The 13,627-nt window shown below is 40.6% G+C and overlaps 1 long non-coding RNA gene across 1 annotated transcript; it reads right to left on the bottom strand.

The window, feature by feature from the left end:
- Nucleotides 1-4,605: 4,605 nt before the first annotated feature.
- On the bottom strand, nt 4,606-10,311 carry LOC113898673. The gene is made up of 3 exons (XR_003512710.1): nt 10,049-10,311; nt 9,180-9,317; nt 4,606-4,688 (listed from the first exon to the last, which is right to left on the bottom strand). It is a non-coding gene; the product is annotated as an uncharacterized LOC113898673 (long non-coding RNA).
- Between the last annotated feature and the right edge of the window lie 3,316 nt (nt 10,312-13,627).

The following is a 13,627-nucleotide window of genomic DNA, read 5'->3' as shown; positions in this document are numbered from 1 at the left end:
TCAGAGTAGCATTATTCCAGCTTCCTTGTGCCCACAGAGAATATAATTTTTGTTACGCACACTTTTAATTAATTACATTTCTTTGCTGAAAACCCTACAGTGTGTTCAATCATTCAGATGGTTGGCTCCGATTATGTGCCAAGAAGTCCATGGTATTAATTACTTGGCAACCTTGAAGAAAGGTAATCTCTCCATCCCACCATCAAGGAACAAAGTATATCAGAGACTTGATTTTAAAAATATAGGAGTTAAAGTGGTGAATAAAGATTCACTAAGGATTCTCCCACACTGTGGAAAAATTCACAAAATACACATTCTTATCAGTACACAGGCCCTATCAGTTCCTTTGTAGAATGTTCTTTTGCTTGACAAGGAGTCCAGTTAAAGATCATCACACATTACAGGGTGGGCAAAGATAGTCAAGGAGATTGCATTTATTATAATCCTGAGGTCGTTAAAAACAGCAACTTCCAAAAAATCATGGAAAATAAATATGGTACTAGTATATTCCAAACTCTATCACAGAGAGAGGGTAAAAATGAAGAATTTGTTTAATTAATACCACCAATTCACAATGTCCTCAGTTCATCCTTTTGTTGCTAGAACTAAACAGAGAAATAAATTTTTTCTCTGACAAAAGGGTCAGTGGTAGCTGAATTAAAATATAAATGCAGGATCTCAGTGATCTAAAATGTTATTTTGACAGTTATCAGGAGTTGGGAAAAAATAGTATAGTTTGTATGGTAGCTAGTAACATTTAAGATCATACTTTCCATGTTCCCACGTTCATGCCTTTGTCTACACCATTCTCTTCTCTGATCATATCCTAACCTTTCAACCTACTGAAATCTAGTTCATCTTCAAGGCCTCTTCTATGAAGCTTTCCAGATCTCCCCAACAAAATGCAAAGTCTTTACCCACTGCATCTACACCCATTTCATGGTAGGCACTGGACTCCACTTTTTATCACATGTATTTGTATGCTTGCCAGACATCTCTGGGCTTCCCTGGTGGCTCAACTGGTAAAGAATCTGCCTGCAATGCAGGAGACGTGGGTTCAATCCCTGGGTTGGCAAGATCCCCTGGAGAAGGGAAAGGCTACCAACTCCAATATTCTGGTCTGGAGAATTCCATGGACTGCATATTCCATGGGGTGGCAGAGTCAGACACGACTGAGCAACTTTCACTTCATACTTCATAGTTGATTAAGGGTTTCCCTCATAGCTCAGTCTGTAAAGAATCTGCCGCAGTGCAGGAGACCTGGTTCGATCACTGGGTCGAGAAGATCCCCTGGAGAAGGAAATAGCAACCCATTCCAGTATTCTTGCCTGGAGAATCCCATGGACAGAGGAGCCTGGCAGGATATGGTCCATGGGGTCGCAAGAGTCAGACATGACCTAGCGACTAAACCACCACCATAGTTGATTAACCATGCTGTGTTAGTTTCAGGTGCCCAGCAAAGTGATTCAGTTATACGTATACACACACCTATTCTTTTCCAATTTCATGCTCAGCATCCATGAAAGTGACTGTTAGGCCAATTTACAGCAAAGCCTTTTCAATACAAATTCCTCCTAGAACATGTTCATTATTGACCTGCTTAATGATTTGTTTCAGCAGGAGTGTGGTACATCCCTCCCCCCACACATACACATCAGTTAAGAGTGCTGCTGCTGCTGCTAAGTCACTTCAGTCGTGACCGACTCTGTGCGACCCCATAGACGGCAGCCCACCAGGCTCCCCCGTCCCTGGGATTCTCCAGGCAAGAACACTGGAGTGGGTTGCCATTTCCTTCTCCAATGCATGAAAGTGAAAAGTGAAAGTGAAGTCGCTCAGTCATGTCCAACTCTTAGCGACCCCATGGACTTCAGCCCAGCAGGCTCCTCTGTCCATGGGATTTTCCAGGCAAGAGTACTGGAGTGGGGTGCCATTGCCTTCTCCAGTTAAGAGTGCATATGGCTGCAAATAACAGAAACCTAAATATACAGACTTTGCTAAATAGGGGTTTATTTTTTATTTTTATCCTGTAACATGGGTTTTAGGACAGAAGGTACTGGCGAAATCTGGAAATAGAAGGGTGGCACATAAAATCTAAAAAAGAAGACAATTTTTCTGAGCAAAAAAAAAACAACTCACGGTTCTTTCATTGATACATTATTAATGCATCAAAAATGTATTGAAAACCACTATGGTGCTGTCTATTGTCAAGAGACACTAAAATTAATATAAAATATTCCATGATCTCTAGCAGCAAATACTCTAGTTACTTAAAATGTAAGCATGTATGTGGAACAACATTCACAGTTAAGCCTGGATCTTAAGATCACGTGATATTAAAGGAATGGTCTATGGCTCACTTTACAGTAAGATTTGAGGGGAAAAATTAAGCTCCAGAAGGGATTCTGTAAAACCTTTAACCTAAGCTAAGAAAGTCCAACAGTGTAAAGCAATATTTGTGATTTCCAGTTACTCTTAATAGTTTGTACCAAGTCCATTGTAGGTGGACTTCACGCAAGTGGATGTAGCAAAGCAGCTGAAAGCATGGAGGAGGGGAAGAAGTGAAGCAAAGTAGAGACACAAGCATGACTTTCGGCAGAGCAATTGTTTCTCATGTTTGGGGTTATGGTGGTAAAGGGTTATTCTAAGATTTACTGGAAGTTGGAACTTCCCAGGTGGCGCTAGTGATAAAGAACCCACCTGCCAATGCAAGAGATACAAGAGAGCAGGTTCAATCCCTGGTTTGAATCTTCCTTAGGAAGATCTATTGGAGAAGGAAATGGCAACCCACTCCAGTATTCTTGCCTGGGAAATCCCATGGACAAAGGAGCTTCATGGGCTAGAGTCCATGGGGTCGCAAGGAATCAGACACTATTGAAGTGACTTAATACACACTGGTGGTTGAAAAGAAATGCCTTCAGAACCCAGTTTATGACAAAATTATCATATGGTTCACTATAAAATTTACAGTTTTATGTTGCCAAACTGGCTCACTGCAAAAGAGCTTGACAATTAGCTTGGCACCAAGTCAGTTCGTGCTCTTGCCTATCTAGTAAGTAGCTGTTAAAATGCAAACAGAATGTTGGGACTTCCAGAGATATGAGATGAAAATACCCACTGACCAAGCCTACCTCAAGAGACCTTCAATGGGCCCAAGACAAAATATAAGCAGCATACTTCTGGCATAGGAGAATGTTCCAGAATCTCAGAAAGTTTCACAGCATTTCATTTACTTTATAGATATACATTGTGGTTTGGTTTTTGGAATTGTGAGAGTAGGAAGGCAAAAGGGCACCAGAGACCTGCAGATCAATAGGTACATTCACTGACTGATCACCACCACCACCCCTCCATTTTCAGGTCTAGCCATTGTCCTTATTGGTATATATTAATACTTTCCGAATTCTTTTAATATCATTTTGACATCATTTTGAGGAGGGAATAAACATTGTGGTCAATCTACCATTTTTAACTGGAAACTAATCTCTCAGATTCTTTGATCTCTGGTGGGATTCAGCAAAGATGAAGAATGCCAGTACATTCTCTGAACCCCAAATTCAATGCTATACAATTCCAGGACCTGGGCTTGTGTACTTATCAAAATACTCAAGACAAAAATTTTATGAGCTTTTAGAAAATACAAGAGATAAAATGGACATCTCCTAGCATGGTTTTCAAAATAACCATTTGTATCAAATGATAATTTTGTAACACAAAAAATGCACTTTTATTAGGTATTCGTTGCCTGTTGGTAGCAGGTTTTGTAAAACGTCTAGGTTACTGAGTGATATAAGCATTTCTCAGAATAATATGGAGGCAGTGTGGTTAGGCTGAAAAAACACCATCATTGCTCATGTGAGGCAGGCCTGGAATCTCAACCCTGCTGAGTCCTTTCCTAATCACTGAACCAGTGTTTTCATGTGTGAATAATTAAACTTCACTGAGATGCCAGAAAACATCAGTAACATCACATGTGTCAAATACCTAGCAGAGGTAGATGCTCACTAAACGTGAGTGCCCTGCCCTTCCCCTTCTGGCCAGGTTCCCCACACACAGGAGGGGACCCAGTATTAGAGCATGATTCTTCAGTGGCTCATCCTGGTCATAGACAGCCTTCTGACAAATCCTGGAGGCAGGAAAATGTGTGCAACTAATTCCTACCATGAGAAAGCTGCACCCACTGTGACAGGCGGGCTGCTCACTGGAGACAGAGGGGCCCATTAAGCAAGCACCGCATCTGACGTGTTGTTGGGGTTTAGTCACTGTCTGCAGCCTGGCTTGCTGCCCGTTGCTCCTGGAGGCTGTAAATCAACATTGTGACAGAGAGGGCATTGGGTCAACTACATTCCATTAATGGATCAAAGTGTTTTCTTTTAGACTCATAGAAAAGGAGAAGGAATATGGAAGATATACAGCTTGGAAGGGACATAAGCTTGGCAGAAACAGACATAAAAAGGATTTTTAACTGTAAATCTGAAAAAGTCAGAGACCCAAATGAACTCAAACTGCCTGGTTGTCAGAACTGAATCTTCTAGCCCAGTGGTTCTCAGTATTTTTCCCATCACTACTCAAAAGAGACCACAGGTGACTTAGTTGGTACTCACCATCTCAGGAGAGCAACTCATTGATTCTGCAGTCCAGAAAATTATGTCATAATTTTTATGCAGCTTGTTTTAAATTAATTTGGAAATCTGTTAGAGAAAAAAAATGAACATTCACTGGGTAAAGTGTGGAATTCTGAGTTTCTTTACATTTTTTTTTTCAAGGATATTTTACATTCTCAAGATATCATCAGAGACAATTCACACTGTCTTCTCCTAAATACAGTTTTCTTATCATTTATTGGCTACATGAAGGCCATGAAGATAATTTTTAAAGAAAGATATTTAGAGGTTACTCTATCTTTCACGGATGTTAGCCACCTCTTGGATTAATTTGGTTTGGGAAAATAAAGGTGGGGATAATTTCACAGGATGGAATAGAATGAAATTCACAACTATGAAAATGATTCTAGGACCAGGAAAAAAATCTTGAAAGGTAAAGAAGAGCTTAAATGTTTTGCGCACATAGTATACGGACATAAATGTTGGAAACTTACTTTCAGGAGAGAATATGTGATGACAGATAGGATTTGAGTATAATATTTTCTTAATTAATGTATTTATATTTTATTTTTAGTTGTGCTGGGTCTTTGTTGCTGCACACAGGCTTTCTCTAGTTGCAGTGAGTGAGGGCTACTCTTCATTTCAGAGCATGGTCTTCTCATTGCGGTGGCTTCTCTTACTGCGGAGCACGGGCTCTAGGGCATGTGGGCTTAGGAGTTGTGGCACATGAACTTAGTTGCTCCACAGCATGTGGGATTTTCCCAGACCAGGGATCGAACCCATGTCCCCTGCATCAGCAGGCAGATTTTTATCCCCTGTACCACCAGAGAAGTATCTGAGTGTAATATTTTAATGTATCTTTAAACACAGCTCATTTGTTTCATTTTGTTTTCCATTAGGACATAGATGGTATTAAAAGATTTTATTCTGGGCCATGCACAACTATAATTTCTCTAAATTGACAGCTGCCATAAGCATGTATGTATGGCTATTAAGAGTTGGTTAACTTGTAGAGAAGTTCAATTGAATTATATACATATTGCGTGGCTCTCTGTTGGGGATATTATTTTGTAGGTGCTTTAATTAATTTTATGCATATGTGACATCTAACAGTATCTAGAGTGAATGGATATATTTATATTATGATAGGAAGTACTTTGTTAATCTTATTTTTGTATATGTGTATAATAACATGTGATAAAAAAGACCAAATTGAATCCTGAATTGCTTTGTCTGGTATTTGATTTGGGGGAAATAAAATCACTTTTACTGTTTCAAATCAAGCAGCTAAACAAATAGTTAAATTTTGTTATAAGGTGGAACTGTTGTTAATATCTGAGCATCTTCCAAATGACACCTAGGCAAATAGGAAATCCATGATTTTTTGTTACTATGTGACTTTTTGTGACAATAATTTATATCTTTTATCAAGGTCTTCTCTCACCCTCCATTTTAGTCATCAGTAGTATCAAATATACTGACTATATTTATCAAAAATGAATCTACATATTTTCAGACCTACAAATGGAAACTAAGCTCTGATTTAAAGGGATTACCAGTATATAATGCCAGATATATGATGAGAAAATAATTTTATTTATTCAAAATTCTGTGAGCACTAGGCATGTACTGTCCTTCAAGATTAAAAAAAGAAATTAGCCAAGCAAGGGAAATTATATTCTGCTTTTTTCCCCTCCTAGGAGTTATCTTGGTCTGCAATCAATCCTTCAGAAAAATCCCTCACATTATCACTTTTGTGCAGTATGTTAACTAGGAGCAAAATGATAGTGTATGTCAGTCAAATGTAAAGCATGACTTCTATTGGTGTTAAAACCTGATGATTAATGCAGAAGCTCATGGCAAGTCAGGTTAATCTGAACAATATATTATTTCCTTTTAGTCTACAGTCTGTCATTTCACAAACTATGGTTAATAGAATGCCCCAAATAAAAAAATCAATTTAAATGAAAATGTATATTTTGCATCTCATTTATACCTTATTGTACTGAAAGGCAGGCTAACATTAGCTAGTCTGTGAATGTGATATGAAGGAAATGATATACTTATTTGTTTTAAAAGCCTTAGGTATTCATTTTACACACTGAATCTCTAAAGGCTGATTGTTGAAAATACTGCTTCCTATTTTACTGACTTATTACATTTAAAGGATCTAAATTAAATTTAATTAAAAGATCCAAAAGGAATCGTTGAAAGAATATGCACATTAAAAACAATCTCTAATTCTATTCTCTTGAATCTTAGAAAATAAAAAGTAGAATTATTGTTATTATTATTCACTTGTCCTAGTATAACAGATGTCAGCTACCTGGATGATTCCAAATCTTCTAGCTTGCAACAATCACGTCGTCCTTTAATACTTAAAATAGTTCAAATATCCTGACGTACTTAGGGATGGAATCTGAGTCTCTTGTTAAGAAATGGTGAGTGGCACAGAGGGTTCGGTTTCTCCGGGCCTCTGGTTCTAGGAGTTTTCTGATTTCTCTGAATTTTTGATCTCTGCTGTCATTTCACCTCTTAAGGAAGCATCCCTCCTTTTCCATATAGAATCAATAAACTCTACAACCTGATTGTCCCCTACACAACTTGTGTACAACTCCCCTTTTCTCAGAGTTTCACCCGGTCTAGGCTGTGACTAGAGCAAACTTAATGAAGAATTTGGGAGGAAGAGGGGTGGGAGTGGCATATGCCACAAACAATCTTAGCATTCCAATCACTGGGGAATTTGCACTGTTTCTCGCCTTTCCTCAACTCCAGCTTCCATTCAAATTGCAGGCCAGCTTTATCTTCTCTGACCTCCCCCATCTCCTTCCTGATAAGGTCCCCTCCCCCTCCAAGGTCCCATCTGCTCCTTTCACAGAACAGAACTGAAACTCTTCATCCAGCCCCTGTTTATAAGGGCACTGCTGGGCAGGGTGAGGGTGTGTGAAGCAACTCCTGTAAAGCCACTCCTGCTCAGCACAAACAATGCTTTCACAGATAGGAATTCTGTAGTCATCAGTTTCCTCTCCCTTCTATTATAGGAAGTGATATAGGGATTAAGGATTTAGAATCTGGCTGTGAGATGAAAGGGAGCAGCAGACAATGAGAATTTGGAAGAATTGTCTAACTTTATGCATATATCCAAGAAGACCCCCTGGAGGAGGGCATGGCAACCCACTCCAGTTTTCTTGCCTGGAGAATTCCACAGATAGAGGAGCCTGGTGGTCTGCAGTCCAGAGAGTTGCAAAGAGTTGGACATGGCTGAAGCGACTTAGCATGCAAGCATGCATCCTATTACTACGGACCCTATGAAGTGAAGTCGCTCAGTTGTGTCCATCTCTGCAACTCCATGGACTGTAGCCTGCCAGGCTCCTCTTCCGTCTATGGGATTTTCCAGGCAAGAATACTGGAGTGGGTTGCCATTTTCTTCTCCAAGGGATCTTCCCGACCCAGGGATCAAATTCAGGTCTCCCACTTTGCAGGCAGACTCTTTACCCTCTGAGCCACCAGGGAATCCCATGGACCCTATAGGAAATACAAATTAGAAAAGAATCATGCAAAAATTTGGAGCAGAAGCTCCAAATGAAGTGGTGAGGTGTTTAAGAATCTGCCTGCCGATCCAGGAGATGTAAGCGAAGATGGTTCGATCCCTGGCTCAGGAAGATCCCCTGGAGAAGGAAATGGCAACATGCTCTGATATTCTTGCCTGGGAAATCCCATGGACAGAGGAGCTTTGGCACGTTATAGTCCATGGGGTCACAAAGAGTCGGACACAACTGAGCACTCACCCAAACAGATGCATATACTGATATCTAAATATCTTCTGTTCCAGACAAGGAAACTGATACCTAAAGAGGCCAGGAGCCTTGCTGGAGGCTAGACAGCACTTTTCAGTTGGATAGAACTATCTGGTTATAGTTTTCCATGAGCTCATGAAACAACTCAATTTCTCAGAAGCCAAACAGCATTTCATCTTTGTCTATTTAATTCTGGGCTGCGTTGCCAGCCAAGGTCCCAGAGGAAAGAATTCAGGGGGAGGCGTGCAGCTACTACATACCTAAATCATATTATTGCCAGTACTCTGGTATGTTCACTCTTCAATTTTCACTTCTCTGCTAACCATGCATGTGTAATTAATTCTCTAATTTCTAGGCATGATATTGCTCTTATGGAGGTCAGTGTGTACACAAATCCTTTGCAGCTTCCATTAGAGATAAAATACCAAGCTGAAGCCTTCTTCTTTTGACCTCCAAGAAAGTGAATTGGTTAAATTTCTTATGTTCCTAGAAAAACCAAGGAGGGTAGGGTGGGGAAAGAGAGAGATGCTTGTAATAGAGGAAGAGGCAAATGGAAAATTATCATGGTTAATCATGTTGCTGAAATAGGACAAGAAAAAATATTTAACCTCTTTATCTACCAGTAGAAATTCAATATCTTCTATAATAAATTAGGTTCCCAACACTTATATTTGCTATAACAAATAAATACCTAAAGAAATAATTTATACATATTAAGGAAATTGGAGCAATAAACCTGAGCGCTACATTTGACTGACAAGGCTCACTGAAAGAAACTTACAAGAGAGGGAGAAAAATGTATCCAAACCACTTCCTTCTGTGGAAATGAAGAAAGTCTCCTCAGCAGAATTCAGACATTTAGCAACCATCTTGGTTGTAAACATTTGTCCAAACAGTCAACAGGACAAAGAAAATGCTCCTGTGAAAACAGTAACCAGATCTTAGGGCTCTGGTCTTTGAAGTTTGAAATATTTCCCTAGAACTGCCACATTCTCTTTCTCCCATTCCTCTAGAAGATCACAAAAGTAAATTCTCATTTGTTCTCTCTTTCTGTTATCCTGCCAAAAATACACATTCACTGATAAAACCCACCAGTGATTCATTACATATCATCATCCCAAGGTTTCCAGTATAAATGCCATATTAAATGAGCCTCTTCTGTTTTATTAATGCATAACAGACATTTAATAGCAATGATGGTGCCAAGGATTCTTACTGTATCATACCATTAAAACCCAGATGTTCTGGTACAGTCAGAAGCAAATACACCAGCCCCCAGCTTCTTTTCCTCCATCTTATTTCCTTAGAAGTGGCTGATCTGGGATTCATTTGAAAGCAGAAATAGTGGTATGTTACCTCTGTTTTCATATTTCTCCTTTTCTCTACAGGTCAATTTCATTTTCACTATTCCTCCACTTATCAATTAAGGAAGAAAGAATGAGAGGAACAGAGAGAGGACAAAAAAGGGGAGTAAGGTCTTGGAATTAAAATTTAAGGTGAGACTCTACTTATTTTTAAATTTCTTAACATGGATTAAACAAACATAAATATATTAAAATGATATATATTTCAGTTTTCTTATATTTCATATACAATTACCCCATGCATGCCTTTTCCCAGAGCCTCCATCCAAAGTATTCATTCACTTACCAGTCCATGAACAGAGTCACCGTGACTGCTACAAGTCCTAGTGCGTTGTCAGTGAGCTCCTGTGTCGTGAAGGCATTAATTACTCAGTATGTGTTTTCTATGTTGGTCTTGTCCCCATGGGAACCCCTAAAGTACATGCCTTTTTGAGACTCTGTAGGAAGGAGCTTGGACCAGGGTCTCCTTTGTGGAAGCACTTTAGCTTCCAGGGGTTGCTCAGATGATGGCCCTCCTCTAGAACCATCTACTCTGGGTCCTGCTTAGAATCCTCAGTTCTAATCTAGCCCAGCCATCTGAGTCATGCGTGTTAATAGTCCTGGACAAGTAATGCCTCAGCAGATGTCAACCCTCCACCCCCACCCCCACCCCCACACACACCAAGCCCCAGAGATGAGGAAGATGACAAAATTGGCCTGAGTAACATGCAGGCAGTGAGAAACCTCATATAAACTAGAATTCTACCCTCCCCAGGCATTGTCCTAGAAATGAGTATCTGTTATACTCTACTGGTGTGAGGTGTTCCAAGATTCTGGCCCTCTCAGTGTGGTCTTTTGTGGTCATTTTTGCAAACTTAGTAGAATAACAATGTTCAGAAGTGAGAAGAGAACAGAGGCAGAAAGAATTTCTACCTACTTGCTCTGCTTACAGTTCCCTCATTCAGACAGTAATGGGGCCTCCACAGATGGTCTTCAGCCAGAGTTCTGTACTCTGTATTTCCTAAATCCCAGGAAATGGAAGCATAAGAATACATACTGAAGTTGTTCAATGATCTCAGTCATCAAGATATTTTGATTTCACCTCTCTCTATATAACTCTGAGTTGCTCCTTTCCCCCTCATCCCCTTCCTGCCATTGACCTCAGTTAGAACCTCTTTAGCTCTCTATTCTCCACTTTTAATAACCCTTTAAAATTCCAGATAGTCTGTAAAACAGGGATGAAAAAAAGAGATGAAGAATGTAAGTGCTCCTACCTCTTGTGCTAGGCATATGTAGGTATGTGTTGCCAGGATCTTTTCATCCTATGATAACAAGGAGTCGAGGCACCTACAGCCCAGCTTCCCTGTTCCAGGAAGGCTTCTCTAACCTGTTAGCTCACAGAGGAAGACTCTGCCTCTGGTGCAGCTCTGTGTAGTCGATAGAACACCATCCTGAGATTCATAAAATCTTGCTCTGTCCACCACCTCTGTGACCTCAAGGTTATCTCTCAATGCCTGATGAAAGGAGTTGTCCAACAAACAAGACAGGTTGTCTCAGAGAGAACGGCAATACCTGGAAGTCTTAGCACATGACTGATTGCCTGTCACATCAGTACATATTCAACTGTCCCCGTACTGAACTCATAGCCTTGTCTTCTACATTCTCATCCAACCAGTTTCCCTTGCTGTGTGATAGGCACTGCCTTCTACTTAGAAACCTGAGCATCTTCTTCAACTCCTCCTTACTCACCATATTGAGGCAGTAAAACATTCATAAACATTCCTTGAAAACTCTCCCCTTTCCAAAGCCCACTGGAATTGCTGTTCAGACCCACCATCACTCCCTTTAATCACACAGATCATGGGGCTAGTCTCTGCACTGGCTCTTCCTGTCTCCACAGTCTCTCTTCCTCCAGTCCATTCCTCACCTACCTATCCGGTTGAGCTTTCTAAAGTAAAGATTGATAATGTCACTCTTTCTTAGAATCCTTCAGTTGCTTCTCAATACTACAGAATAAAATTCTGACTTCTTCAGTTCAGTTCAGTTCAGTCGCTCAGTCGTGTCCGACTCTTTGCAATGCCAGGCTTCCTTGTCCATCACCAACTCCTGAAGCCTGCTCAAACTCATGTCCATCGAGTCAGTGATGCCATCCAACCATCTCATTCTCTTGTAGATCTTGTCCCTACCCACTTTTCCACACTAGTCTCCAGTTGCTCCCACTAAGTCAGCAATAGTTACCCTCATTCAGCTCCATCAGCGCCATTTGCCATGGGGTCTGTGGGCCAGCCTACTTTACAGCTGGCCTGAGACCACCTTCCTCACTTTGTCTTCTCATTCAGGACTTGGTAGAGGTTCATCCTTGCCATGACGGGTTCCTTGAACTCCTTCCATTTGATATTGGGTCATCAGTCCATACTTCCAACATGGCACTGATAGCAACAAATTTCTTTATATGTTTGCCTCCCCCATACAATGTTGGCTCCTTTGACTGAACTTTGTTTGCTTACTGTCCATGTTAGGCCTTAAGCACAGTCGGGTTTTATAGGCATTCAATAAATGCTAATTGAATAAAAACTGGTGGAAGGGTTTTAGTGTATGAGGGGTTAGCAGGGGAATTGAAAAAGATGACCTCCAAAGTCCTTTTGAATTCTCAGATTTTCATTTGAGGATCTTAGTCTTATGACCCTCACCCATAACTTCAAGGTATTCCTCAACCTGAGCTTTAGACTAAAATGTTAACCTGCCTGTTATATAACATAATGTACTAGCTGAGTGAACATCCCAAGTTCAGTATGTCCAGAATTTTTATTTATTTATTTATTGCTGTACTGGGTCTTTGATACTGCACTCAGGCTTTCTCTAGGTTCAGCAAGCTGGGGCTACTCTCCAGTTGCAATGCACGGGCTTCTAATTATGGTGGCTTCTCTTGTTATGGAGCACCGGCTCTAGGTAGGCAGTCTTCAGTAGCTGAGGCACACAGGCTCAGTGGTCTCATACAGGCTTAGTTGTTCCGAGGCATATGGAATTTTCCTGGACCAAGGAATGAACCCATGTCCCCTGCATTGGCAGGTGGATTCTTAAACACTGGACCATAATGGAAGTCCAGTATGTCCAAAACTGACTCGCTCTCTCATACAACCTAATTCACCTTTCCAGTTTTTTAATGACACCATCCGTCTTTAGGGTCCCATGTTAAAAACATCCCAGTTAGTCAGTTCAGTCACTCAGTCATGTCCGACTCTTTGTGACCCCATGGACTGCAGCATGCCAGGATTCCCTGTCCATTACCAACTCCCGGAGCAGTTTACTCAAACTCATGTCCATTGAGTCGGTGATGCCATCCAATCATCTCATCCTTTGTTATCCCTTTCTCCTCCCGCCTTCAATATTTCCCAGCATCAGGGTCTTTTTAAATGAGTCAGTTATTTGCATCGGGTGGCCAAGGTATTGGAGTTTCAGCTTCAGCATCTGTCCTTCCAATGAATATTCAGGACTGATTTCCTTTAGGATGGACTGGTTGGATCTCCTTGCAGTCCAAGGGACTCTTAAGAGTCTTCTCTGACACCACAGTTCAAAAGCATTAATTCTTTGGCATTCAGTTTTCTTTATAGTCCAACTCTCACATCCATACATGACCACTGGAAAAACCATAGCTTTGACTAGGGACCTTTGTTGGTAAAGTAACATCTCTGCTTTTTAATATGCCATCTAGGTTGGTCATAACTAGCGTGTTTTAGTTTCATGGCTGCAGTCACCATCTGCAGTGATCTTGGAGCCTTAAAAAATAAAGTCTGTCACTGTTTCCACTGTTTCTCCATCTATTTGCCATGAAGTGATGGGACCAGATGCCATGATCTTAGTTTTCTGAATGTTGAGCTTTAAGCCA

This window comes from Bos indicus x Bos taurus, chromosome 1 (genome assembly GCF_003369695.1).
Source record: "Bos indicus x Bos taurus breed Angus x Brahman F1 hybrid chromosome 1, Bos_hybrid_MaternalHap_v2.0, whole genome shotgun sequence".
Classification (NCBI taxonomy): domain Eukaryota; kingdom Metazoa; phylum Chordata; class Mammalia; order Artiodactyla; family Bovidae; genus Bos; species Bos indicus x Bos taurus.
Note: the sequence above shows the minus strand (reverse complement) of the source record. Positions and strands in the feature narration are given on the sequence as shown.